The sequence below is a fragment of the Eptatretus burgeri genome, chromosome 1, assembly GCF_056783735.1.
Source record: "Eptatretus burgeri isolate ZD-2024b chromosome 1, Ebu_testis_v1, whole genome shotgun sequence".
Taxonomy (NCBI): Eukaryota; Metazoa; Chordata; class Myxini; order Myxiniformes; family Myxinidae; genus Eptatretus; species Eptatretus burgeri.
Window position 1 is genome coordinate 26,221,657 of NC_140961.1, and position 27,012 is coordinate 26,248,668.

The 27,012-nt window shown below is 43.6% G+C and overlaps 1 long non-coding RNA gene across 1 annotated transcript in view; it reads right to left on the bottom strand.

The window, feature by feature from the left end:
- Positions 1-16,570, bottom strand: part of LOC147034061 (uncharacterized) — an 81,762-nt gene extending 65,192 nt beyond the window's left edge. Inside the window, exon 1 of the long non-coding RNA XR_015056707.1 lies at positions 16,406-16,570. This is a non-coding gene — a long non-coding RNA (uncharacterized LOC147034061). The remainder of the gene's footprint in view (positions 1-16,405) is intronic.
- Between the last annotated feature and the right edge of the window lie 10,442 nt (positions 16,571-27,012).

Here is a 27,012-nt window from a genome sequence, read left to right on the forward strand (position 1 = left end):
AAGTAAAACTGTATAAGTGTTGCCGTGTGTGCGCGTAGTCGGTTTTAACTGCTTTTTTCTTGCATTTGCTTTTTGTGTATGGCTGTATATACGTGCTTTCTGTGTACCGGGAAATAAAATGCTTGCTTGTTGAACTGTGACCATTTCGCTTCGTCTTTTCTCTATTGACCCTCCATCTTGCTTCACGTAAAGGGTTCATAGTGGTTGCAACATCGCGGTAATTAATCTGAACCGTCCAGGTCGACGATAACACCGCTCGGTTATCCCGATAGTACGGAACGGGCCGCCCAAGCGGCTCGTGTCCGGAGTCAACCTGCGGCGAGGTACGATCGCCCGGTTTACCATCCGCGTGGGTACTGAGGTAGGTCGAGTTTGGCGAACAACCCTATCCTACGTGGGTGGCCGATTGCCACGATTGTGGTGAAGTCGAAAGGCCCACCCATGATTAGCTCCCAGCGTTTGTCCGAGAGGGTCACGACAGAATTGTCCGTCCGGTGGGCGACGTGCCGCGATTTGAGTTACGCGGCCGTTCGCACGCCGGCGGGCGCGAATTCGCAACAATATATACATACATATATATATATATATATATATATATATATATATATATATACATACATATATATATATATATATATATATATATATATATATATATACATATACACATACCGGGCATAGTGACGTGCGTCTGTAATCCGGATACACTGAGGCTTGGGTTGGAGGATCGCTTGAGGACGGGAGCTCTGCACTGGGCCGCGCTATGAGAGGGTGTAGGGCAGCCCGGAATCATGGCGAAACCCAATCCTTATCCCTGTGTCGTAAGAGGCGACCGGGGTTGCGTCAGGAAGGGCATCCGGCGTAAAACCTGTGCCAAATCATTATGTGGTTCATAATGGATGATCCGCTGTGGCGACCCCTAACGGGAGCAGCCGCAAGAAGAACAACATGTACGTATACACTGACATATACTGTATATACAAATATATATATATAAATATATATAAATATATATATATATATATATATATATATATACACATACATATATATATATATATACATATACATATGTATGCATACATATATATATACATGTGTATATATATGTATATATATATATATATATATATATATATATATATATATATATATATATATATATATATATATATATATATATATATATATATATATATATATATATATATATATATATATATATATATATATACACATATATACATACATATATACGAGGAATGTTCAAAAAATATCCAACCTTAATTTTTCGTGCGTAAACAAATGAAGCTAGGGAGGCGTGATTTGGTGCACGTATGTAGGCGATCCTAATCCGTATGCGTGAATATTTTCCCACCTGCAGAAGCTGTCAGTCGCCAACAGACCGCCGATGAGTGAGGAAGTGTAAGTGAGCACCGTCGGATTTTCGTTTTTGACAAAATGATGGATCACTGTGGTCTCATCGCCAGTGATCACTGTGTTGAAGAAGTTGGGATCGCTGTTCACAGTCTCCAGCATGTCCTGTGCGATGTCCAAACGGAGTTGCTTCTGCTCGATCGTTAGCAGCTTTGGCACGAACTTCGCTGAGATTCTCTTTAAGCCCAAATCCTCAGTCACAATGGAATGAACGGATCCAATGCCGACGCCCGCCTCGTCTGCAAGTTCTCTGATCGTGATTCGACGATCCTGCATCAGCAGGGTCCTCACTTGGTCAATGACGATCTCATTTCGGGATGTTGAGGGCCTACCAGAACGTGCTTCACTTTCCACTGATGTGCGACCATCTTTGAAGCGGTTGTACCACTCTTTTATGTGTGTGCCCCTTGCTTCGTTCCCGAAGGCCTGTTGAATGTTGCGGATCGTTTCCACTTTGGAATCGCCAAGCTTTAGAACAAAACTTTATGCAGTAGCGTTGTTCAAGTTTTTCCGTTATTTTGTCAAAAACGAAAATCCGACGGCGCTCACTTACACTTCCTCACTCATCGGCGGTCTGTTGGCGACTGACAGCTTCTGCAGGTGGGAAAATATTCACGCATACGAATTAGGATCGCCTACATACGTGCACAAAACCACGCCTCCCTAGCTTCGTTTGTTTACGCACGAAAAATTAAGGTTGGATACTTTTTGAACACACCTCATAGATATATATATATATATATATATATATATATATATATATATATATATATATATATATATATATATTGTTGCGGATTCGCGCCCGCCGGCGTGCTGACGGCCACGTAACTCGAATCGCGGCACGTCGCCCACCGGACGGACAATCCAGTCGTGACCCTCTCGGACTAACGCCGGGAACCAGTCACGGGTGGACCTTTCGGTCTCACCGCGATCGAGCCAATCAGCCCCCGCGTGGGATAGGGTTGCTCGCCAAATTCGACCTACCTAAGTACCCACGCGGAGGGTAGACCGGGCGATCGCACCTCGCCGCAGGTCGACTTCGGACACGGGCCACTTAAGCGACCCGTTCCGTACTATCGGGATAACCGAGCGGTGTTATTCGTCGACCTCGACGGTTCGATTAATTATCGGGCGTATTCAGCCCACTACCAACCCTTTACGTGAAGCAAGATGAGGATTCAATGAAAGAAATGACGAAGCGAAGCGGGAAACAGTTCAACACAAAGCACATTTATTCGCGACGAACGGAAAGCACACATATTCAAATCCACCAAAAGCACACAGAAAAGAAAAACACAATGCAATTTACACAAAAAGCAAATGCGATAATGCAGATCTAATACCGATTACACGAGCACACGGCAACACTTATACAATTTTACTTCACAGACGGCGCCGACAACACATACCCAAAACCAAGGAAAGAATACCCTCAAGGATGAGGCGGGCCTGAGGCCGAGACCGGGTCGGGCCTACCCGTCTGGTGATGAGACGCGGAGCGGCGATGGTGCCTCAACTCCGCGGGCCTCGCGGGCAGTGTCTGGTAGGGGGTGGGAAAGGGGCCCCCTTGGTCGCACTATCTCAGCGCGGGGGGAAACAGGAGGGGGGTTGCTGATGCTCAGGGTATAGAGGGTTTTTATTGTCCCGCGACGAGCGTCTCCACCTCGGCCAGGTCGCGCTGTCGGCCTCCCTGGGGTGCAGCTCCCTGCACGACGCGAGCACCCCCTCGTCTGCCCTCGCCGCCTCTCCACAGCTCCGTCCCCTCCGCTCCGACTCCAACGCACACGACGACCAGCTCCTTCTTGCCAACTCCACCGCCCGCGAAGTCTTAACTCTCTGTTCTTCTCGACTCTACTACTCTCTGGACTGACGAACACGGTCGCTTTTATAAGCCTCGTGGCTTCGCCTTCTCATCTTTGACCCTCTCCCTTCGACCTTTCACCTCGCTCACCATTGGCCCGAGAAAAAGTGGGCGTGAATGCTTTTTGATCCATAAATTTGCATATATCGATCGCCCTCCAACGCCCTGGGGGCGGGGCCAATTCGCCCCTCGCTCACCGATTGGACGGCAAAAAGTGGGCGTGTGTCGTTTTTGATCCGTTTTTGAAGCACAAAATCCGTGATTTTGTACACGTTGTTCGGCGCGCGCCCTGCACGAGTCCAACACCGGTACCCACAAGCGGCGCAAGAACGGTGGCGATGCGACGGTTGCGAGGTGTGACGTGAAGGTCGTGGCGGTTGTGGTGAAGCGGCGTTGTGGTTGGTGGTTGATGTTGTGACTGGTGGTGGTAACAATGGCGGTTGGTCCAAATTAAAGATAGTAAAAGAAAAACGGCTATCCTGAAGAGTCGCAGCACGCATTAATGACATGTATTCCCACTAGACAACGGGTTTGGGCCTAACTACACATGTACTTACCGAGATACCTCACCTAAGGGACCTGAATGGTGGTTTGCGAATTTGGTAACCACAACAATATATATACATACACTTATACAGGGTGGCCCAAAAAAATGTACTCACTCTTTAAATTATAATAAATGCGTTGTTTATTGACTTGGAAACAAGATTAATGGTTAAATGTATAAATGGATAAATGCATGTTTACAAATGTTCAAACTGACGACCATCACGTTCCAAAACACAGCCGATAACGCGGACCAATGGATTCAACAGCGTTACCAATCATTTCATTTGAAACTGCATGACATTGCCTTTCAATGTCCTCTTTCAGCTCATCGACTGTTGCTGGTTTTGAGCCGTAAACCTTATCTTTGGGATATCCCCATAAAAAGAAGTCCATTGGAGTGAGGTCTGGGGAACGCGCAGGGAATTCAACGCTACCTCTTCGCCCAATCCATCTGTTCGGAAAAGTTGCTTCGAGATAGGCTCTTACATCATGGTGGTAGTGGGGAGGTGCTCCATCTTGCTGAAAGTAAATGTCTTCATCACCAAATATCTCTTCGACACGTGGACCGACGGATTCCTGCAGCACGTTTAAGTAAACATCCCCAGTGACAGTTCGGTCAAAAAAGAATGGCCCTAGGATGCCCAATGCTGATCTCCCACACCACACAGTAACCCCTGTTAAGTTTAAATGGTGTTCCATAGTAACATGCGGATTTTCACGAGCCCAGTACGTGCAATTGTGTTGGTTAATTGAGCCATTTAACTTGAAGCTGGCCTCATCGCTCCAAACAATTTTGGATGGAAATTGTGCATCTTCTTTGCATTTGCCCAGGTACCATCACAAAATTCATCTCTCCGGTCAGGATCGTCTTCATTTAGAGCGTGGATTAATTTTGGAATGTAACTTTTCCAATTAATTCGCTTCAAAATGCGATGGCCACTTGATTTTGGGATTCCTGTCTCATGAGCCATTTGTCGTATAGATTTCCGTGGGGATCGGTGGAGGGTTTCCAGCAATTGATTTCCTTTGCGGGGGTGGTTGATGACCGTGGTCTTCCTGAACGCACCTTGTGGACGTCATGCACAGTTCCATCTGTTTCAAACTTATCTCGGATGCGAGCGATGGTGCGTCGCGTTGGTGGATCTTTGTGAAAATGTCTTCTAAATTGTCTTTGCACTTCCATAATGTTTTCGTGCTTCCAGTAGCACTTTATGATAATTTTCTTTCTTCAAAACAAAATCGTACTTCTGCCATTATTAGGGTCAATTTGATCTGAAAACAAATGAAAAATTCAATGATTTATGAGGAGCCAAAATGTGAGTACATTTTTTTGGGACACCCTGTATATATATATATATATATATATATATATATATATATATATATATATATATATATATATATATATATATATATATATATATATATATATATATATATATACATACACATACAGATATATACAGGGTCGCCTGAAAGTTACTTTACCGTTGATAAATTTCTCGCACTTCCCTCCGTCCCTTCCCCTCTGCCCTCACCCCCTCACCCGCTATGGTATGCGGAAACACTGACTCAGAAGAATGATGGAGCACATACAGATACAATGACAAATTAATTATTGTAAGTACTGTACAATAAAACCTGTATATTAAAAGAGTTCAGGAACAATGCTTCACTGGGAAGGGGTAAAGTGACTTTCAGGCCACCCTGTATCTATACATATATACATTACATATTGTTGTGGTTACCAAATTCGCAAACCACCATTCAGGTCCCTTAGGTGAGGTATCTCGGCAAGTATATGTGTAGTTAGGCCCAAACCCGTTGTCTAGTGGGAATACATGTCATTTATGCGTGCTGCGACTCTTCAGGATAGCCGTTTTTCTTTTACTATCTTTAATTTGGACCAACCGCCATGATTACCACCACAATCACAACATCAACCACCAACCACAACGCCGCTTCACCACAACCGCCACGACCTTCCCGTCACACCTCGCAACCGTCGCATCGCCACCGTTCTTGCCCCGCTGTGGGTACCGGTGTTGGACTCGTGCAGGGCGCGCGCCGAACAGCGTGTACAAAATCACGGATTTTGTGCTTCAAAAACGGATCAAAAACGACACACGCCCACTTTTTGCCGTCCAATCGGTGAGCGAGGGGCGACTGGCCCGCCCCCAGGGCGATCGATATATGCAAATTTATGGATCAAAAAGCCTTCACGCCCACTTTTTCTCGGGCCAATGGGGAGCGAGGTGAAAGGTCAAAGGGAGGGGGTCAAAGGCGAAGCTACCGGGGGATAAAAGGACCGTGTTCGTCAGTCGGAAGGGAAGAGCAGAGTCGGTCGGAGAGTCAAGAAGAGGAGAGTCGGAGAGTCCAGAGGCGGAGAGTAGGAGAGTCGGAAGCAGAGGGTCAAGACTTCGCGGGCGGTGGAGCTGCTCGTCGTGTGCGTTGGAGTCGGAACGGAGGGGACGAGCTGTGGAAAGGCGGCGACACCAGACGAGGGGGTGCTCGCGTCATGCAGGGAGCTGCACCCGAGGGAGGCCGACAGCGCGACCTGGCCGAGGTGGAGACGCACACCAGGGATAATAAAGATCCTCTATACCCCGAGCATCAGCAACCCCCTCCTGTTTCCCCCCGCGCTGAGATAGTGCGACCAAGGGGGCCCCTTTCCCACCCCCTACCAGACACTGCCCGCGAGGCCCGCGGGGTTGGGGCGCCATCGCCGCTCCGCGTCTCATCACCAGACGGGTAGGCGCGACCCGGTCTCGGCCTCAGGCCCGCCTCATTCTTGGGGGTATTCTTTTCCTTGGTTTTGGGTATGTGTTGTCGGCGCCGTCTGTGAGGTAGAATTGTATAAGTGTTGCCGTGTGCTCGGTAGTCGGTATTAGCTCTGCATTGTGTTTTCGCTTTTACATTTGCTTTTTGTGTAAATTGCATTGTGTCTTTTCTGTGTGCATTTGGTGGAATTGAATATGTGTGCTTCCCGTGTGCCGCGAATAAATGTGCTTTGTGTTGAACTGTTTCCCGCTTCGCTTCGTCATTTCTCCCATTGAATCCTCATCTTGCTTCACGTAAAGGGTTGGTAGTGGGCTGAATACGCCCGATAATTAATCGAACCGTCGAGGTCGACGATAACACCGCTCGGTTATTCTGATAGTACGGAACGGGTCGCTTAAGTGGCCCGTGTCCGAAGTCGACCTGCGGCGAGGTGCGATCGCCCGGTCTACCCTCCGCGTGGGTACTTAGGTAGGTCGAATTTGGCGAGCAACCCTATCCCACGCGGGGGCTGATTGGCTCGATCGCGGTGAGACCGAAAGGTCCACCCGTGACTGGTTCCCGGCGTTAGTCCGAGAGGGTCACGACTGGATTGTCCGTCCGGTGGGCGACGTGCCGCGATTCGAGTTACGTGGCCGTCAGCACGCCGGCGGGCGCGAATCCGCAACAATATATATATATATATATGTACATAAATACATGTAGACACACACACACACACGTTGGAGCGAAGACCCCGGATGTTTGAGGTCCACACTGTGAAGGAAGAGGGAAGGGAGGAGGGTTTGGGTGCAGGGGAGGGGAGGACGAGGGAGTAAGGGGAGGTGGGAAGAGTTGTTGACAGCGTGTGGGGGATTGCAGAAGAGCTAGGGGAAAGGGCTGGATGAGGAGGAGAAGAGGCTCAATGGTGATGGGATGGGTCACAGTGGGGAGTAATTAAAGAGCAGGTCGAGGGAAGCTGAAGAATGGAGCAGTTGGAGGAATGAGTTGGAAGACATAGGGCATGGGAAGGAGGCAGCTTTGTGGATGTGAGTGGGGGCAACTTTGAGAAGGGGGAGTGATGGGGGATATTGGAGGGAGAAAGGTGAGAATTGAGGGGGAAGGTTGAGGAGGGAGTTTTTTTGAGAAAGATGACAGGGAAGCGTGGAAGGGGAAGAGAGTGAAGGTCGAAAGGGAATCTGAGAGAGAGAGAGAGAGAGAGAGAGAGAGAGAGAGAGAGAGAGAGAGAGAGAGAGAGAGAGAGAGAGAGAGAGAGAGAGAGAGAGAGAGAGAGAGAGAGAGAGAGAGAGAGAGAGAGAGAGAGAGAGAGAGAGAGAGAGAGAGAGAGAGAGAGAGAGAGAGAGAGAGAGAGAGAGAGAGAGAGAGAGAGAGAGAAAACAATGAAAGCAGGCATGGCCAATGGGCAGGAGGACAGGGGGAGAGGTTGAGAGAGGGTAAGGATGAGACATGGTCATGATATGGTGAAGAAGGAAGGTGGCAGTGGGAGACAGGCACAAGATTTGAGAGGTTGGGAAGAATGGGAGGTGTGATTAGATGAAAGAAAGAGCATGTTTGAGATGTTGAAGAGTGTACTGATTGAGAGAGTGAGATATCTGTCAAGTTAGAATGGAGCCCACAGATGTTAGAACACTACCCAGTTTGGGACACCAGAGGAGGAGCTGATAGTCGGGCAGAGGTGCAAAGAGAGGGAGTCGGATGAGGGGCAAGATGGGAGGGTTAAGGAGCGGGTATAACAGGTGAGGAGTTAGGAGGAGGTAGATTGAAGGAGGTGGGGTGAATTGGCACTGAAGTTAGGAAAAAGGAGGAGTGATGGAAAATGAACATGCATTGCAAACTGGGTTTTTGAATTTTTTTTTAAGTCAGAGATATGTTTAAGGATGTTACATGAAGGATGCGATAAAGGTGAAGAATTAAACGGTTGTTCTTGGAGTTACAATGTTTCTCCTGCTTCCTTCATGTTCTATCAAGAAACACATGACATCACTATTTGATCGATATCACCGATAAATAAGCCTGGTATTGGCTTAACGATTAAGGTGGCTGACTTAAGAACTGAGGGTCTTGAGTTTGAGTTCGTTTGCACCATTGAAATAACACCAGGTTGGATGATTCAGCATGTCATCCTTTTAAGTTCAGCAAAATGAGTACCAGCTTACTGGTAATTGGGAAACTGCAGCAGCTGCACCCCAGAAATGATTCAACCAGCAACCACAGGCTAAATGCAACAACAACCTATAAATGAACCTATCTATCTATTAACATGATCAGCCATGGTAGGAGGGTCAGTCCTTGAATTTATTGGTCTCACCATCAGCTATGACCTCACCCAGGGCTGACCATTTTGCAAAACTGGTCCACAACACCAGCCACAGACTGGGGGTCCTTGAAAATCAGAATTTCTCAATCTATAAGGCCTTTGTCCATAGCTCAACAGATTCTCCCCTGTGTCTGCGAAATCCAAATCTCTTAACATTAATTGAAACTACTTAAATCCAGGATCACTGCTCACCTCCACTCATTTGCTCCAGTTTTTTGTCACCTGTGGAACCAACTTCCACATTCCCTTCAATCTCATTCTTCCCTCCAGATCTTCAAGACAGCTGCTCACCACCATCTCAGATCATCACCAATCCAAAACCATGATCTTTTCTAACCTCGTTAACCCTACCCAAATCCCTCGCTCCTTCCCAATTTTCTTGCTTTACTTTCATATGCTATTAAATACAACAAGGAATCCAGTTTTTTTAATACTTATTTGTTTTTTATGTTGAAGGATTCAGTCACAGATTAAATAATCCTCGAGGCCAAGCCTTAAATAAAAGAACTGCATCAATAGAAAAGTAAGGAAACTACAATCACTGTTTAATTTGGAGAAAAATTTGAGAATTACAAAGTTTATCAAGTGCAGAGCGAGTTTGATGGAAGGCGTGTGTTGGCAGAGAAGGTTTGAAGGATTGCGTGCAGGTGGACAAGTTCAATGATTCGGTTTTACTTGATCATTTAAAGTTGAAAAGATTCAAACCCCACCCAAAATCCATCCTCCTTCTGAATTTCCAGATTTCCCTTCTTGGAGTTTCCTTCTGTATCCTCTGTGTGCAACTTGTCCACCCCATGCATGCATGTTTTGCGTCCTGTTATTATGTTATATCCTGATCCGTTCAGTGTACTATCTCTTCCAAGAGCCTCGAGCACGTATGCAAAAATAAATAAATAATAATCTCCCCCGATGAAGTAGGAGCACAAGCTCTGCTGAATCTCGCATCACAGGCAGGTCGGTGGCCTCTGTTGTTTTACCACCTCTCCTACAGTCGAGCTGTCTCTGTCTCTGTTTCCCCTGTGACACTTGCCAACATCTTCAGGATGTATGTATTCGTTTAGTAACCCCTCCTGGTTAAACTTTTAAAATCCAGGCTGACTGCTCACATCAACCCTTCTGTTCCTTGCTTTTCTTGTATGTGGAACACCCTTCCAAAGGCTGCTCTGTCTCACTCTTCTCCACAAGGCTGTTGGTAGCAGCCAATACACCACCATCTCATCCATCAGGTAAAGAGCATACTCTCAGAAACTTATTACTTTTGGAAACTTTGTGCTTTTTCCTTTGACCACATATTAACAATGCCAATTATTCATACCCTCTTCAATTTTACATACAGCTCCAATTAAAACATGGAGCCTTGCCACAATTTTTCACATGGAGTATCCAGTTCACTTTGGCAAAAACTATGATTTCAACATATTTGTCACGTGGCATTTCCTGGCAGCTGTTACTGGTTTCACCACTACTACGACTAATATACCTGCACTATTTGGTGCACGTTCCTCTCACATGGATGACAATGAAAAGCATCATGACATTATTGTACTTGATCTGGTGAAGATTATTTCAGTATGATAAAGGAGTGCCATTTCCATATTCACTGTCATCACCATTTTAATAATCACTTCCAATAATTTACTTTGATTGGGTTTGTTTTTTTCTTCTTTTCAAATATTTATTTTAATAAATGTGACTTCTTTTGAAACAACACCACATTGAAACTCTGATCATGGTGGGTATCGTACCACAGCAAACAATTAATGGACAGCTGCTTCTTGAATAAAATTGATTAATATGCATTGCAAGGTTCAAGCTGGACTTAAACATCTGTGAGCAATTTGGCTAATTTAGTGCCAAAATGTTTAGTGAAATCAAAATTACTTTTTGATAAAATTAACAGGGATGGGGTGGGGGAGTGGGGTGGAGTGGCAGGTTTTGGGAGGGGACATAATGTGGGAATATGGCCTTGTCCCTTCAATCTGATTTTCCTCCAAATAAAAGACTGAATGACTCTCCATGTTGCCTTCCTTCTCTCACTCTGCCATATATTGTCCATTTAGTTCTGGAACAACTAGAGTTCATAGGATACCTTACTCTGTGCAGTCTTAAGAAAAAGAATAAAAATAAAAATAAGAAGAATCTCAAAGTTTCCCTGCCCCGAGTGAGAGTGACAAATTTGGTCAGGGTGGTGTACAATTTTGCGAAAGTACTGCGAAACTGATGGTTTTTGGAAATGCAAACAAGGCGATTTGGATTCCATAGGGTGGCCTGAAAGTCCATTAACCCCTCCCAGTAAAGCCTTCGTGAAGCTCCAAAATGTTATCAAAAAGTAGAATTCCATTGAAATAAAATAGTTCCTCGATCATAAACTGACAGACAGACAGAGTGAACCAATTGCTCAACCCGGCTTCACACTACGCACGCGGAGTAAACATTAAAACAACAGAGACAGATGACTTTAGCAAACAGTATGTTTCAATAATTAATCGTTTCCTCCATTTTGTGATGCTTTCTGGTTATTAGGATTCTTCTTACAGTGATTGAATCATAAAAAGCTTTCCTTTGGTCTGTGCTGTTACCCCAGCACGACTTACTAGCAACAGTAGTAGTAGTCGTAGTAGTAGTAGTCGTAGTAGTAGTAGTAGTAGTAGTAGTAGTAGTAGTAGTAGTAGTAGTAGTAGTAGTAGTAGTAGTAGTAGTAGTAGTTCCTCTGCTAAGCCTGGTGTTGGCTTAGTGGTTAGGGTTGTGGGCTTGGGATTTTAGGGTACCGAGTTAGAACCCCGCCAGTCCTGTCGGCCACTGAATTAACACCAGGTGGGGTTGACTCAGCCTGTCATCTGTCTGGGGTCAGCAAAATGTGTACCAGTGAACTGGTAAAAGGGGCACAGCATCAGTGGTGCCCCATACTCGGTAGCAGTGGCGATGCACTGCTGTTCATAGCCAGTTGAAAGCATGAAATCATGCCACCACAATAAGTGGAAGTATATATTAAAATAGTTATTTTACCTCCACCACAGAAGGTGGATGGAGGTCATGTTTCCACCCTACCTTCTGCTGTCTGCTTGTCTGTCTGTGAGCAGGATATCTTTAAAAGTTATGGACAGATTTTTTTTTTTTTTTTTTTTTGTATACCTTGGTCGAGGCTCGTATGAGAGCAAACACACAACTCACAGCAAGGAGGCATGAGACAAGAGGGGCGGGAGTGGAAGGGACAAAACAGTGGGGAACAGACACATTAGGTGAACTGTGGAAGGGAGAGGGATGGGGATGGGACGGGGAACATGGCGAAGAGAAGATGGACATTTCAGGGACTTTCAGGAAGGAAAGTAGGAGAAATGAAGGAAGTGGGCTTGGGTGGATTATCGGGGGTAGAAAAGATCGAGGATTTGGATGGGGGAAGATAAGAGGTGGTGGTGAACAGCTGTTTTGAAAGCCTGGAGGGAAGAATGGGAAAGAATAGAGTGAGGAAGTTTATTCCAAAGGCGGGAAAAAGAGGAATGAAAGAGTGAAGATGAGCAGTGATTCGTGATTTTGGTAGTTTTACCAGAAGGGGGTTGTTGGCGGACCTTGAGCGCCCTGTGGAAATGTGGTGGGGACAAATCGCAGAGAGAGCAGGGGGGCAAGGCTGGAGAGGAGTCGGCAGAAGACAGAAAGACCACCGACCAACCTGCGGTGATTGAGTGAGAGGCCCAAAGACTCAGCTTCATTGCGGGAGATGCCGATGATCTTAAATGCCCTGGTTTCGACAGCGTGAAGCCGAGAAAGGTGGGAGGCAGGAGCACCAGCCCAGAGGGGAGAGCAGTACTCCATCAGGCTACGGACAAAAGCTTTGTAAGTGGTCAGGAGCTCAAGAGGGCCGAGGAAGGACTTAGCACGACGGAGGATTCCCAGTCGGCGACTGGCTTTTGAGGCGAGGTTGGAAATGTGACTTTCCCAGGAAAGGTCATGGCAGATAGTGAGACCTAGAAGCTTGAAAGAAAAGACTTCTTCCAGAGGATTGTTGAGAAAGTGGATGGGGGGTTTTGTAAACGGTCCTTTCGAAGAGACATAGTGAGAGTGTGAGATTTGTCTGGATTGAAAGACATGTTCCACGTGTTGGACCAGTTTGTGATTTTATCCAGATCTGCAGTGAGCGAAGAAGCTGCTGCTTGCCGGTCTGAGGGATGACAGATGGTACGGCAGAGGGTGGAGTCGTCGGCAAAGAGAAATAGAGGATTTTCCAGAGAGTCCGAGAGATCATTGATGAAAACCAGAAAAAGAACAGGGCCCAGAACGCTACCTTGAGGAACTCCAGCCTGCACAGGAAGAGGGGATGAAAGAACTCCATTTAGGGCCACACGTTGACTGCGACAGGAGAGGAAGTCTGCGAGCCATGAGTGGAGATGGCCTTGAATACCATGGGAAGAGAGTTTGGTGAGTAGGGCAGGGTGCCAGACTGTGTCAAAAGCACGTGATATGTCCAGGGATACGGCTCAGATTTCCTGTCTGGCATTGAGGACCTCCATCCATTGATGGGAGAGCAGAAGCAGCATATCCAGGGTAGAGTGACCTGGTCTGAAACCAAATTGATGATTGGAAATCAAGCCATTGGAGAAGAGGAAGGATTTCATGTCTGAAGCGATGATGGATTCCATCACCTTGCTGATGATTGGGAGAAGGCTGATTGGTCTGTAGTTACAGGGATCTGTTTTTGCACCTTTTTTATGCAGGGCAGTGATGTTAGCAGATTTCCAAGCAGATGGCAGATGACTTTGGGCAAATGAGAGGGTGAATAGAACAGAGAGAGGGTGAGCAAGAGCAGAAGAGCAGGCTTTGAGGACACGTGGGCTGATGCCGTCTGGACCGGTTGCAGAATCTGACTCGAGGTTTGAAAGCAAGCTCTCCACCTTGTCAGGAGAAAAGGATACAGAGTCCAGGGACAGTTGGGTGCGACTGGGTAAAGTGGGTAGAGATAGTGATGGGTTTAGGACACAAGATTTAGCTGCAAACACCGAGTTTAGACATTCAGCTTTATCACGTGTGGAATCAGCAGTGCGGCCATTTGAGGTAAGGGAGGGGATGGAGGGGGAACATACACCAGAAACAGATTTGATTAAACGCCACCAGGATTTTGAGGAGGGAGAGAGGTTTGAGAGTTCAGACTTGAGATGAGAAAGATGTTGTTTTCTGGCTCTCCTGAGGGTAGATACACACTTGTTCCGAGCTTTGTGGAAAGAACTGAGATTGCCCTCAGTTGGGTTTGCTTTCCATGAGGCAAAGGCAAGTTGTTTCAGGACAACTGCCTCGCCACAAGCTTCAGTAAACCAAGGGCGGGAGGAAGGGTAGGACAACTGAACACGAGAGGGGATAAATCTGTGCATGAGGGAGAGCAAGTTTCTTTGAAAGAATTCCCAGGATGAGTTGATGTTTGAGAAAGTAGTAATAGGAGACCAGTCTGTAAGTTTGATGGCTGCTCGGAGACCCTGCCAGTCGGCTTGAGTGAAATGCCAGACTCGACGGCGGTGAGGTGGTTCTCTGATAACAGCCAGAGAGATGTCCACTTTGACAAGGACGTGGTCAGAAGAACCAATTGGAGCGAAGGAAGAGCAGCAGATATTGTCAGGGAAATTTGTCAAAATCAGATCCAGAAGAGATGGAGTACCATTGGTTGAGATCCGCGTCGGGAAGTTGACCGATTGAGTCAGTCCTAATGAGATTTGGATGAAACTTGGCGGACAGGTTGTGTGTGTGTGTGTGTGTGTGTGTGTGTGTGTGTGTGTGTGTGTGTGTGTGTGTGTGTGTGGTGTGTGTGTGTGTGTGTGTGTGCACGAGACATGGACGAATTGATTAGAATTTGGTGAAGATTCTGATCTGGATACTATAATTTTGAAATTGATTATTCACAATTGAGAGATCATGCCAAATACGATATATAGCATATGTCAAAAAGTTGTGAATGGGTTATGCCAAAACTCAGTGGAAGATTTGCGGAGGTGACAAGAACAAGCCGGTGAGATTTTGGTTCAGGTCCGGATCCAGATCCAACATTTCAGTGGGATACAAAACGTGAACTGTTCAGTGCAAAGAATGCACGCGCACACAAACGCAAATGCATGCACGTGCACAAAAAAGTATTGTTGTAGTCACTTATTGTCTTCCAGTCACAGTTCCCACACAAAAGCAAAGGAAAGCAAAACTATGAAGATGTCATGAAGCCTGTATCGGTACACTGAAAACGCAATGTTTGCCAAATAAGGCACAACAGCAAAACCTTTCCCAATTTCCATTCCATTTTCTCAATATCCATGGTCACTCTGCCAATGCAAGCAGACCACATGCCGCCTGCCTAGTGCTCTGCTGAGCTCCAAACAAAGCAGCCCTTTTAAAGTACAGTAGTTGAGAGAAACATTCAGCAAGCCAAGTTTGCAAAGGATTTCAATGATCCGCCTTCCCCCCCAAACTCAAACTTCCTCATTTACCAAATTTCCTCTGTAAATCAATATCAAGGCATGCGTCATCATTTCTGGCACTTGCATCAGGATGACACAACATTCACATTGTGAACCCTCAAACTCCATATGCCATCATTAGACAGTACAGCACAATGCATAAATAAAAGAAGGTCTCTGGTTAATAATAAGTGCAGTCCAAGCTCAAGCCTCATGGTGTTCATCTCAAATAATAAACTTTGTGTACCCACCATTAATGGAACATTAAGTGTTAACATAACAGAGATGTAAGCAGGCACATTCACCCAGACAGCAAGCTATAGTTAATTAGCTAGATTTGAGGAAGCAAGTATTGGAAATGCCTGGTGTTGGCTTCGTGGTTAGGGTGGTTGGCTTGGGATCTTCGGGTCCTGAGTTCGACCCCCGTTGGCCACTGAATTAACACCAGGTGGAGTCGATCTGTCACCCATCTGAGGTAGGTGAAATGCAGTGCCGGATTTATGGTGGTGGAGGCACACATGGGTGGTGGAAGCCCTTTATGCCACCAACGATGAAGTAAATCAGTGGTTTTCAACCTTTTTCACCGATGGCTCCCAAACATCTTGTATCTTATTCTGTGGCAACCCTATTCAATTCTCTATTTCTATAGTTTCCTTAAGAACATTGCAGGCTCCAGAAGTTAAGTTATTGAATAAAATATATAATCCAGGAGTGTTTTTGTGGGCTTTTATAGCCACCAATGGATTCTAGATAAATGAAGATTGGCAAAGTGTGCAATTAGCCTGTCGAAAAGATATTGTATTACTGTTACAACTTCCAAGCTACATTTGATTTAATTTCAGTGATGGAACAATAAGTAACGAAACGTGAAGCAATGCTCAATATGTTCCTAGTATCGGAGTCCACCAACACAGAAAGTAAAAGTCGCTCGAACAGGTGAATGTGGACAATATTAGTGAAACAATTTCCAACTAGACTTGTCAAAATCTTCACCAAAATCGAATCATTTCACTCCGGAAAACGAAATATTACCTCAACACTAGTAGATGGGACGGGTGACAGAGGTGGTGGTGGTCACGTGATCTTGTTGTCCTTCACGGTTCGGAGATCTGCAGTCGTGATTTCATTCCTTTTTCACGTGCCATTTTTTTCCGAATGAGGCGTTGATTCCTGAGTGGCTTTTTATGGGGCTGTAATTGAAGATAGTCACGCGGTGACATCAAATATGTTGTCAGAGCATTTTTTTGAAAATGTATAAAGTAATAAGTGATAATGAGTGAGTAGGTACATTTGCCTCTTATGAGGTAGATTATAAATAATTGTCAACCGTGATAGACATGCCATTAGCACTGGATATGATAATATGGTAAGGATACGCATAGGTACATTTGGAACGTAATAAGGCATATCTACTGTATCTCTATACTATAAAGGAGCAAAGTGTGTGTTATCTCCTCCGAGCTGAAGCATCAACAGTCCACGAAACTCAGCTATATTGTACTTGGTATACATCACTCTGGATTGCTATACTTTTTAGCTGGGTACATTTTGGAACAGTGAAGCCCCGTATTATAGATGCACGAATAATATCAAAAAAACTTGCGCTTTTCCTGAGTTAGTTCAGATAGGAGTGTCGTGCATGGACCACTTCATAAATGTGGCTGCAATTGATATCTTGAGTGAGATGGTAGAAAGTTAGCAGACGTATTAAGTCTTACAAAATTCCCCTGTATACAATATTGCAGGTGCTCACAGTGTCTTGCGTAGTAATGCGGAGATTGTTGCTTGATGTGGCAGAAAGTCGCATAAATCCGAAGCGCAGTTGGTTGGCATATGGTGTTCTTTTTCAATTCTGATTGTTTTTTTCTGTTGTCTGCACCGTTGGTTCATGTTCATTCTCTATGGCTTACAAGTAATTTGCAAGTTCTTCATTGTGTGATTGCAGCATTCTCATGTTTTGTGCGAGTTGTAATTCATGCAAGTGGTCATACACACACACACACACACACACACACACACACACACACACACACACACACACACACACACACACACACACACACACACACACACACACACACACACACACACACACACACACACCACCAGTCAAAAGTTTTAGAACACCCCCATTTTTCCAGTTTTTACTGAAATTTAAGCAGTTTAAGTCCAATGAATAACCTGAAATGGTACAAAGCCAAGCAGTAAACTGCCAGAGGTCAAGAAAAAAGGTTAGGTGATCAAAAACTGAAAAATAATGTAAATTTCAGAGTTGTTAACAAAGGCCCCTTTCAGGGAACAAGTAATGGGTTAGCAACTGCAGCTGTTCTGCAGCAATGGCAGTAAATTAAGCCTTGAAAGTTGATGCAAACAATTCCTACAGCTGTCCCAACTTTTGTTGATTCGTTACAAACCCTCTGTCTGTATAAAAGCAGTGTTGGAACAGATTGTGTTACTACACCCTCTGAAGCAATATTTGGACAATATTGCACTGCAGGAAGTAGTCTATTGCTATAATAATGGCGAGAAAATGACAATCAACAAAGGAAGACACACAGACCATTATCTATATATTAATACAACTCTCATCTTGTATGTATGCATGTTCCTGAAATACAGCCAAAACAGTACATGACAGCTCCAAAAATTTAGGGCCACCTTACTGACCATTCGACTGCGGTGTGCAGTATCAAGTTTCGTTCAAATCGGGCAATGGAAAAAAAATGATAAAAAAAATCAATTCCCGATTCAGTAAAGTACTCTTCGGGACAATTTGTTCAATGCAAACAACCTCAGCGGTATAGTTCGCTAGAGCTATCTTTTTATTTTCTTCAAATGATTTATTAAAAAAAGTCTCAAACATTTAGTATAGACAAAGAACGATTTATTTTTAAGCATAAAATAAATGTCACCATTTTGATCTAATACTTCCATGTTCATTAATAAATAAAATTGTGTTTGAAAGATTACACACAATAATTTATTTGACTTTCTTTTCTCTTTTTTTCACATTGACGCGCAATATCAAGTTTCGTTCAAATCGGGCAACGAAAAAAATTATTAAAAAATCAATTCCCGATTCAGTCAACTACTCTTCGGGATTATATGATCAATGCAAACAACCTCAGCGGTAGAGTTCGCTGGAGCTATCTTTTTTTTGTTGTTGATTTTTTTGGAATGTTTTTTTTTTATCAACCAGTGTCACAACGGGTACCCAACGAGTTCATGGGTCGTCTTGTAACCCTTAAAAGTGTAGGTCTTTCCTTTAGAAAAATTGCAAAGGATGCCAAGGTGTCAGTGAGTGCAGTTTCCTACACTATCAAAAGGCACTTGGAAACTCGAGGAAACTGATAGGAAGAGGTCTGGCACACCCAAAGCCACAACACAATCAGAAGACAAGTTTCTGAGAGTCAACAGCTTACGTGATAGGCAGCTCACAGGACAGCAGCTTCAAGCACAGCTTAACACTGGTCAAAGTAAGGAAGTCTTAGTTTCAACTGTGAAGAGAAGACTTTGAGCTGCAGGTTTGAGAGGTCGAGTGGCAGTAAGAAAGCCATTGCTAAGATGGCAATATAAGAAAAAGAGGCTTGCCTGGGCCGTGAAACACCACCAATGGACTACTGAAAACTGGAAGAAGGTCTTATGGACCGAAGAATCAAAATTTGAAATCTTCGGTTTATAACGCAGGTTTATTGTATGCCATCGAGTAGGCGAAAGGATGGTTCCTCAGTGTGTGACACCAACTGTCAAACATGGAGGAGGAAGCGTGATGATCTGGGGCTCTTTTGCTGGATCCAGTCGGCGAATTGCAGAGTGACTGGTACCCTGAACCAAAATGGCGACCACAGCATTTTGCAGCGCCATGCAATACCCTCTGGTCTACACCTAGTTGGTCAGGGGTTCATCCTCCAGCAAGATAACGACCCAAAACATACCTCCAGGCTCTGTCAGAACTACCTTAGAAGAAAAGAAGAAGACGGTCGGCTTCAAATCATGGAATGGCCAGCACAGTCTCCAGACTTAAACCCCATCAAGCTGGTTTGGGATGAACTGGACAGAAGGGTGAAAGCAAAGCAACCTACAAGTGCAACACGTTTGTGGGAACTTCTGCAACAGTGTTGGGAAGAACTTTCCGAACAATATTTTATTTCCATAGTCGAAAGAATGCCACGAGTATGTTCGGCTATTATATCTGCCAGAAGTGGCTACTTTGATGAGTCAAAAATTTAGATTAAATTTCGTTCACCAAAATGATTCCACGATTTCTTTTCTATCTGTAATTGTTTATTTGTTCTATGCTTTAATTGCAGAGTACATTGATACATTAAATTGCTTAAATTTCAGTAAAAACTGGAAAAATGGGAGTATTATAAAACTCCAGACTGGAAGTGTATATGTACATATACATATATATATATATATATATATATATATATATATATATATATATATATGTATATATGTGTGTGTATGTATATACTGTACTAGATGACCCGTGAAGCCGTTTGGTTCCCATTGTGGCAGGGGTTGATGAAAAAATCATTTCAAGAAAAAAAAAAAGATAGCTCCAGCCAACGATACCGCTGCGGTTGTTTGCAATGATCAAATACTCCCGAAGAGTACTTGGCGGAATCGTGAATTGGTTATTTAATATTTTTTTCCGTTGCCCGATTTGAACGAAACTAGATATTACGCGTCAATGTGAAAAAAAAACGGAGAAAAGAAAGTCGAAGAAATTATTGTGCGTAATCTTCTCAACACAATTTTATTTATAAATGAACACAGAAGTATTAGATCAAAATGGCGGTTTATTTTATGCTTAAAAATAAATTGTTCTTTGTCTATACTAAATGTTTGAGATTTTTTAATATGGAATAGGAAAAGCCGAGAAGCGAACGTAGAATTCTTCTTACATTTGATGCTGCAATTTCTGGTTACTTCGGCCTGGATTCGGGATCAGTGATCAAATAATGTAAATCACGATAAAAAATTAATTTTTGATGATGCGGGAGATATCTTTATTAAAATTAGGTAGACTTAAAACTGCTGGAGTATTTAATCTCTAGTTTTGTTGTTAATTTTTTAGTCATAAAGGTGTGATTGGGTATACTACAGATCAAATTAATTATTTGTGCATTTCTATAACCGTGATAACACTACTGCATATTACCTCAAAATAACCTTCACAACAACTACACCGCCGAGAACAGGATCTCATCTGAAAAAAAAATATTACCTCAACATTACCTTCAAAATAACTACACCGTCGAGAACAGGATCTCATCTGAAAAAAATATATTACCTCAACATTGCCTTCACAACAACTACACCACCTAGAACAGGATCTCATCTAAAAATATATATATATATATATATTACCTCAACATTACCTTCACAACAACAATTACACCGTCGAGAACAGGATCTCATCTGAAAAAAATATATTACCTCAACATTACCTTCACAACAACAACTACACTGCCAAGAACAGGATCTCATCTGAAAAAAAATAAAATTCCTCAAAAATTACCTTCACAACAACAACAACTACACCGCCTAGAACAGGATCTCATCTGAAAAAATATATTACCCCAACATTACCTTCACAACAACAACTACACCGCCTAGAACAGGATCCCATCTGAAAAAAAAAATTCCTCAACATTACCTTCACAACGACAACTACACCGCCGAGAACAGGATGTCATCTAAAAAAATTAATATTACCCCAACATTACCTTCACAACGACAACTACACCGTCTAGAACAGGATCTCATTTAAAAAAAATATATTACCTCAACATTATACCTCAACATTACCTTCACAACTACAATGCCGAGAACAGGATCTCATCTGAAAAAAAAAATTCCTCAACATTACCTTCACAACAACAACTACACCGCCTAGAGCAGGATCTCATCTGAAAAAAAAGTAATCCTCAACATTACCTTCACAACGACAACTACACTGCCGAGAACAGGACCTCATCTGAAAAAAAAAATTCCTCAACATTACCTTCACAACAACAACTACACCGCCGAGAACAGGATCTCATCTAAAAAAAATAAATATTACCTCAACATTATACCTCAACATTACCTTCACAACAACAACGACACCGCCGAGAACAGGATCTCATCTAAAAAAAATAAATATTACCTCAACATTACCTTCACAATAACTACACCGCCTAGAACAGGATCTCATCTCAAAAATAAATACTAGAAGCGAACATAGAATTCTTCTTACATTCGCTTCTGACTTTACCTGTAACTTGTTCACAACTGTATACGCAATTTCCGGTTACTTCGGCCTGAATTCGGGATCAGCGATCAAATAATGTAAATCACAATTAAAATTTTTTTAATGATGCGGGAGATATCTTAATTAAAATCAGTGGAGGAAATATACACAATGTCTGATATTTGGGTCTTTCATGTCTCCGACGATGCCTCTATCTCCCAGCATGCATCATTCTCCATGCCCAAAACCGGAAGCAAAAAAAAACCCGGAAGCAAAAAAAAAAAACCCGGAAGCAAAAAAAAAAACCGGAAGAAAAAAAAAACCGGAAGAAAAAAAAAACGGATGCAAAAGGGTCATAGCCAATGACACGGATTCCAAATTGCCAGGGTATTGTATTGTCGTTGTTGTTGTTTCCTATTCTGTCATGTACACACGTTAATTATGAAGCTCACTACGTTCGCTATTAAATCATTTCAAGAAAAAAAAAAGATAGCTCCAGCCAACTATACCGCTGAGGTTGTTTGCATTGATCAAATTCTCCCGAAGAGTAGTGAACTGAATAGGGAATTGATTTTTAAATAATTTTTTCGTTGTCTCATTTGAACGAAACTTGATGGTGGTGAGCTATCTTTTGAAGGAGTAGTATGTTTAAGTGTTAGTCTAGCATTGTTAGCATTAGCTCTGTTATAGTATAGATTCTCTGACACCTTCAACTTCTTTGCTGGCGATTCTTCATCCGTGTGGAATGATTCGGTTGGCAAAGATTTTACCAAAGAATAACAGTGTGAGGTAGGTACATAAAAGGGACTTTCCATCATGAGATGGTGTCGATCTCTCACCCGCCCCCTCTTCCATAGATCTGCCCTTCACCCCAACCGCTGGCAAAATTTTTTTCAATGTCTCACCACCCCCTCCAATCAAAATCTCCTGATCCCCACATCATTCATGTGCTCAGACTGCTGCCATGGATATTGTCAGCGTGGTTCCTTGCCTGTGCTCCAGTGTATGAGCGACTGTACCTATGTAGGTCACCACTGATAAAGGCCCTGTCACACCTTGACGTTTTAGCCAGCGTATGGCAACGTATCAAAATTGATCTAAAACGCTGGCGTACGCTGAACTATTGATGTTTTTTTAAGTTTTGGGAGTATAATAACGTGTTGGACGTATGCATAATGTATTAGTAACGTACACAGAACATTTTAATCAGATATAGATAACTTATACCAACGAATGCTGAGCGTGTTGTCGGCGTTCACAACCTATGCCCAACGATAGTCTAACTTATGCATAGCGCGTGGCAGCGTATCGCCGATGATCACGTGGCGTAGGCTATTCATAGGCTGCGGCTCGACGATTGAAATCATAACTGCACTAGACATCGAGGTGTGAAGCCGCTGTAACAACTTGACGTTTTAGCCAGCGTATGACGACATATGAAAAATTTGCCGAACCAAGCTGGCACACGTCGAATACGTTATGGGTAAGTTTTGTATACGTTAATAGCACGCTGGCATACGTCGTAGTATGCTGGCATACATCGTAGTACGCTGGCATACGTCGAAAAATTTTCAGCATGTTGAAAATTTCTCAACGTATGACACACGTTCCGCATACGCTGGCATAAGTTGTAGGCACGCTACGCGATCGTTGACACACGTTACTAATACGTTACTCATAAGTCGAAACACGTCAATGTAATGGTTAGCGTCAGTGTTCCAGACTCCCTGGTTTTTTTTTTTTCTTTGGTATGACGGTGATGTTGACACTTCGATTTCTAGTGCGGTCATGATTTAAATCGTTGAGCGGCAGCCTATTAATTATATTATATCATAACCACACCAGAAATCGAAGTGTTAACATCACCGTCATACCGAAGAAAAACAAAACAAAACAGGGAGTCTGGAACACTGACGATCGCGTAACCTGCCTACAACACGTTACTCATAGGTTAGAAATAAGTTTCGGGTACGCTAAACATTACCTCAACGTGTTTCGACTGATGAGTAACTTACAAGTAACGTGTGTCGACGTGTGTTAACGATCGCGTAACGTGCCTTCAACTTATGGCCAGCATTATGCAGAACGTGTGAGTCATACGCTGGCATACGTCAAAAAATTTCAAGCATGGAAAATTTGTCTAACACCTCGGCGTAATACGACGTATGCCAGCGTACAAAGACGTATGCCAGCGTACTACGACGTATGCCAGCGTGCTCTCAACGTATACAAACTTACCCATAACGTATTCGACATGTGCCGGCGTTTTAGCCCAATTTTGCATACGTCAGGCATACGTTGGCTAAATCGTCAAGGTGTGACAGGGCCTTAAGAGAGGGAGTAGTGCGCTGATGAGGACAACGTTGGAGTCTCGGCAAGAGATGTGTGGTCATAGGCACAGGCAACAGGTGAACGTGCTCAGCCATAATGGGCCTCTTCTATAGCGAAGCTGGAACAATTTAGACAAAACATTATGTTTAGTGGGTTCACTGAATAGGAAACCCACGCAAACAGAAGAGGGTTAAACATTATCTTCCCTTAAGAAAAAGGCAAGCGGAGACTGGAGACTGTACCGGCGCAAAGTGCGGAAACCACCTGCCATCACTGGTCTGTTTTGTGGTAGGCACGTGATAGCACTCTGGACCAATCATGTTCGGTGATGTACCTCAGGCTATAGAGCTAATACTCGGCGGCCTTGCCTTCACTTTTTAACTCCCCCTAACTTTTTCTCATTCGCTCTTGATAACGAGCTCGAAAATATAGCGATCCAGCGTCCATATAGCTGAGTTTCATAGACCGTTGACGCTTCGTCTAGCGAGGAGGAAATAAAAAAAAAAACACTTAGCTCCATTATAGTAAACAAGGACAAATGTGTCCAAGAGCCGTGTCCTAAAGGCAATAACAACAACAACTTCCGATATTTCGTCACGTGCCTTGATGGAGCCAATAGCGAGACCCGTCATGGAGGCTCCTGTTCATGACGAGAAAATCGTGTATTTACGAAATTACAACGCATTAAATGGAATAATGTTTAAATAGTAACGTGATCTTTTCGAAACTTTAAAGCAAATGTCCGAATATATTTAAAAGTTGATGATAGACGCTCTCAAAAGGCACCGTCTATGTGAGGATGTGAAGAAGAAGAACAAGAAGAACAAGAAGAAGAACAAGAAGAAGAACAAGAAGAAGAACAAGAAGAAGAACAAGAAGAAGAACAAGAAGAAGAACAAGAAGAAGAACAAGAAGAAGAACAAGAAGAAGAAGAAGAACAAGAACAAGAACAAGACCGAACTATCTATGAGCAACGTTCGCAACGTGACGCGGCTAAAAAAAAAAACCTGCACTCACTGATCTGTTGTGTAGAAGGCACGTGATAGCACTGGACCAATCATGTTCCTTGACATACCTCAGGCTACATCGCTAATACTCGGTGACCTCGGCATCACTGATAGTATAAATTACCTTCACAGTAACAGTAACAACAACAATACGATCACTTCTGAGAAATAAGTTGCTTGAGGCATGAGGCCCATACGTGCTGCGGCCTTCTCAAGACCCGTGACCGCCAACAGCTGCAACATTTTGAGATATATTTTGATAATCCTTGTTTTTAGACTGAAGGGAAAACTGAAATGGAAGGCATAACGCTTCCGAAGATGGCGTGGACCGACATGGATTAATTCTGGATGAGCCCTTGGGTGCTGGTCCAGTGGAGGCCCCTGGGCACGTGTTGGATGGTGGAGGCCTCAGGACATGTGCCCCGTTTGCCCTTGGGTAAATCTGGCCCTGGTGAAATGAGAACCATTGTACTGGTTGAGGGGCACTGCATCATTGGCACAGCTGTGCTTCCAAGAAATGATAGCTCGCCAGCAGCCAAGCCGCCATATGCAAGAACAGAACAGTCCAATAAAATATCCTTCAAGTGGATTGAAAGGTCATCTATGACCTTCACATTGTAGTTTTGCTTGCACAAAGCTCAAGATAAAAACACAACAACAACAACAACAACACCCTTTTTGCAGCAAATAAGTTCCACAGTCATGATCTTGTACAAGCTTGTACAAGATGTCTGTCTTCATTTGTTCAAATATTTATTCTTCCCCTCCACTTGTTCATGCTTTTCCCATTCAGTTCCTATGAGCAATCCAACTCAGTGAGTCATGCCGACATGATGTCGTAACCAACACAATGCTCGCCAACAAGTCTGTTGGTGGAAGTACTGAGCTTTGCATGATCTCAACCAGGAGTGCCCAAAGTAACATCTGCCTCCAGCTCTCCGATATTTATTTGTGGAAACATGGATCGCCATTTTGCCTTCTCTTGCTTTGGGTACAGGGATGTTCCAGGATGTTTCGTGGAATCAAAGCATTCAAGTGGTATTGAAGTTGTATACATTGAAGAGGAGTATTGAATTTTCTGAAGCATGATGGATTGCAACTTCATGAGAGATAAATCATGATGGAGTTTACATTTCAATTGAGAAACCCAAACTAAAAGGAAAAAGTTACCTGTTAATATAGAATGTTCTGACTGATTCTGAAAGAAGAATGTTTTGCTCAATTTTATTTTTTCAGACGTTAGTCTCAAACGGGATTGGCAGGATGGCTTTGAGGTACCCACACTCGAGCATCTAAGCTGTCCAGCCTGGGTTCGAATCCTGACCCTCCGATACACTGTCATCCCGGTGCTTCATTAATGTGTGTGCTGTCCCTTGTATGGACGTTAAATGGATCTACAGGCTGCCAGGATTAGTTTGTGGATGTTAAAGATCCCACGGTGTCCTTTGGGGAGAAAGGAGAGGAGAGAGAGAGAGGAGAGAGGACTTTGAGAAAATTAGGAGTACCGCATTTTAAAAAATAGTTTACAAAATGAAATTTTTGAAACACAGAGACTTGCAAAGGGGACAGGATCAACTTGGCCATGAATTAAATTTTGTTCCATTTGGAGTGTATACAGGGCAATCAATTTCCCATATGTGCAAAATATTCAGTGTTCATGTGAGATGAGCATGTGTTTATATAGACAAACTGTATGTGGTCAGGAATGTCCCGATGCCTCAAGCAATAAATCTGCTAAGATCGCCAATTGCATCGCAATGTGGAACTCCCATTTTAAGCGGGGGATAGCACAGTTCCAATTTTGCATTTAGTCGATCACCGCATGCAGAAAATTGCAAAATATGAAACCTTGTTCGAATAATATAATTGTTTGTAAATGCCGTTTCCTATTTTCTATGGGATGCAAATACTGGTGTAAGTTTTCAGGAAAATAATTTGCACGGGCAATACTCAGCCACGAATCACTCAGTCATTCGGGGTGAAGCCCCACACTGGTTAGGTTTCAGAGGCGCTCAAGTGACAAATTGCTGTTGCAGCACGGCTTCAAACCTCATGTA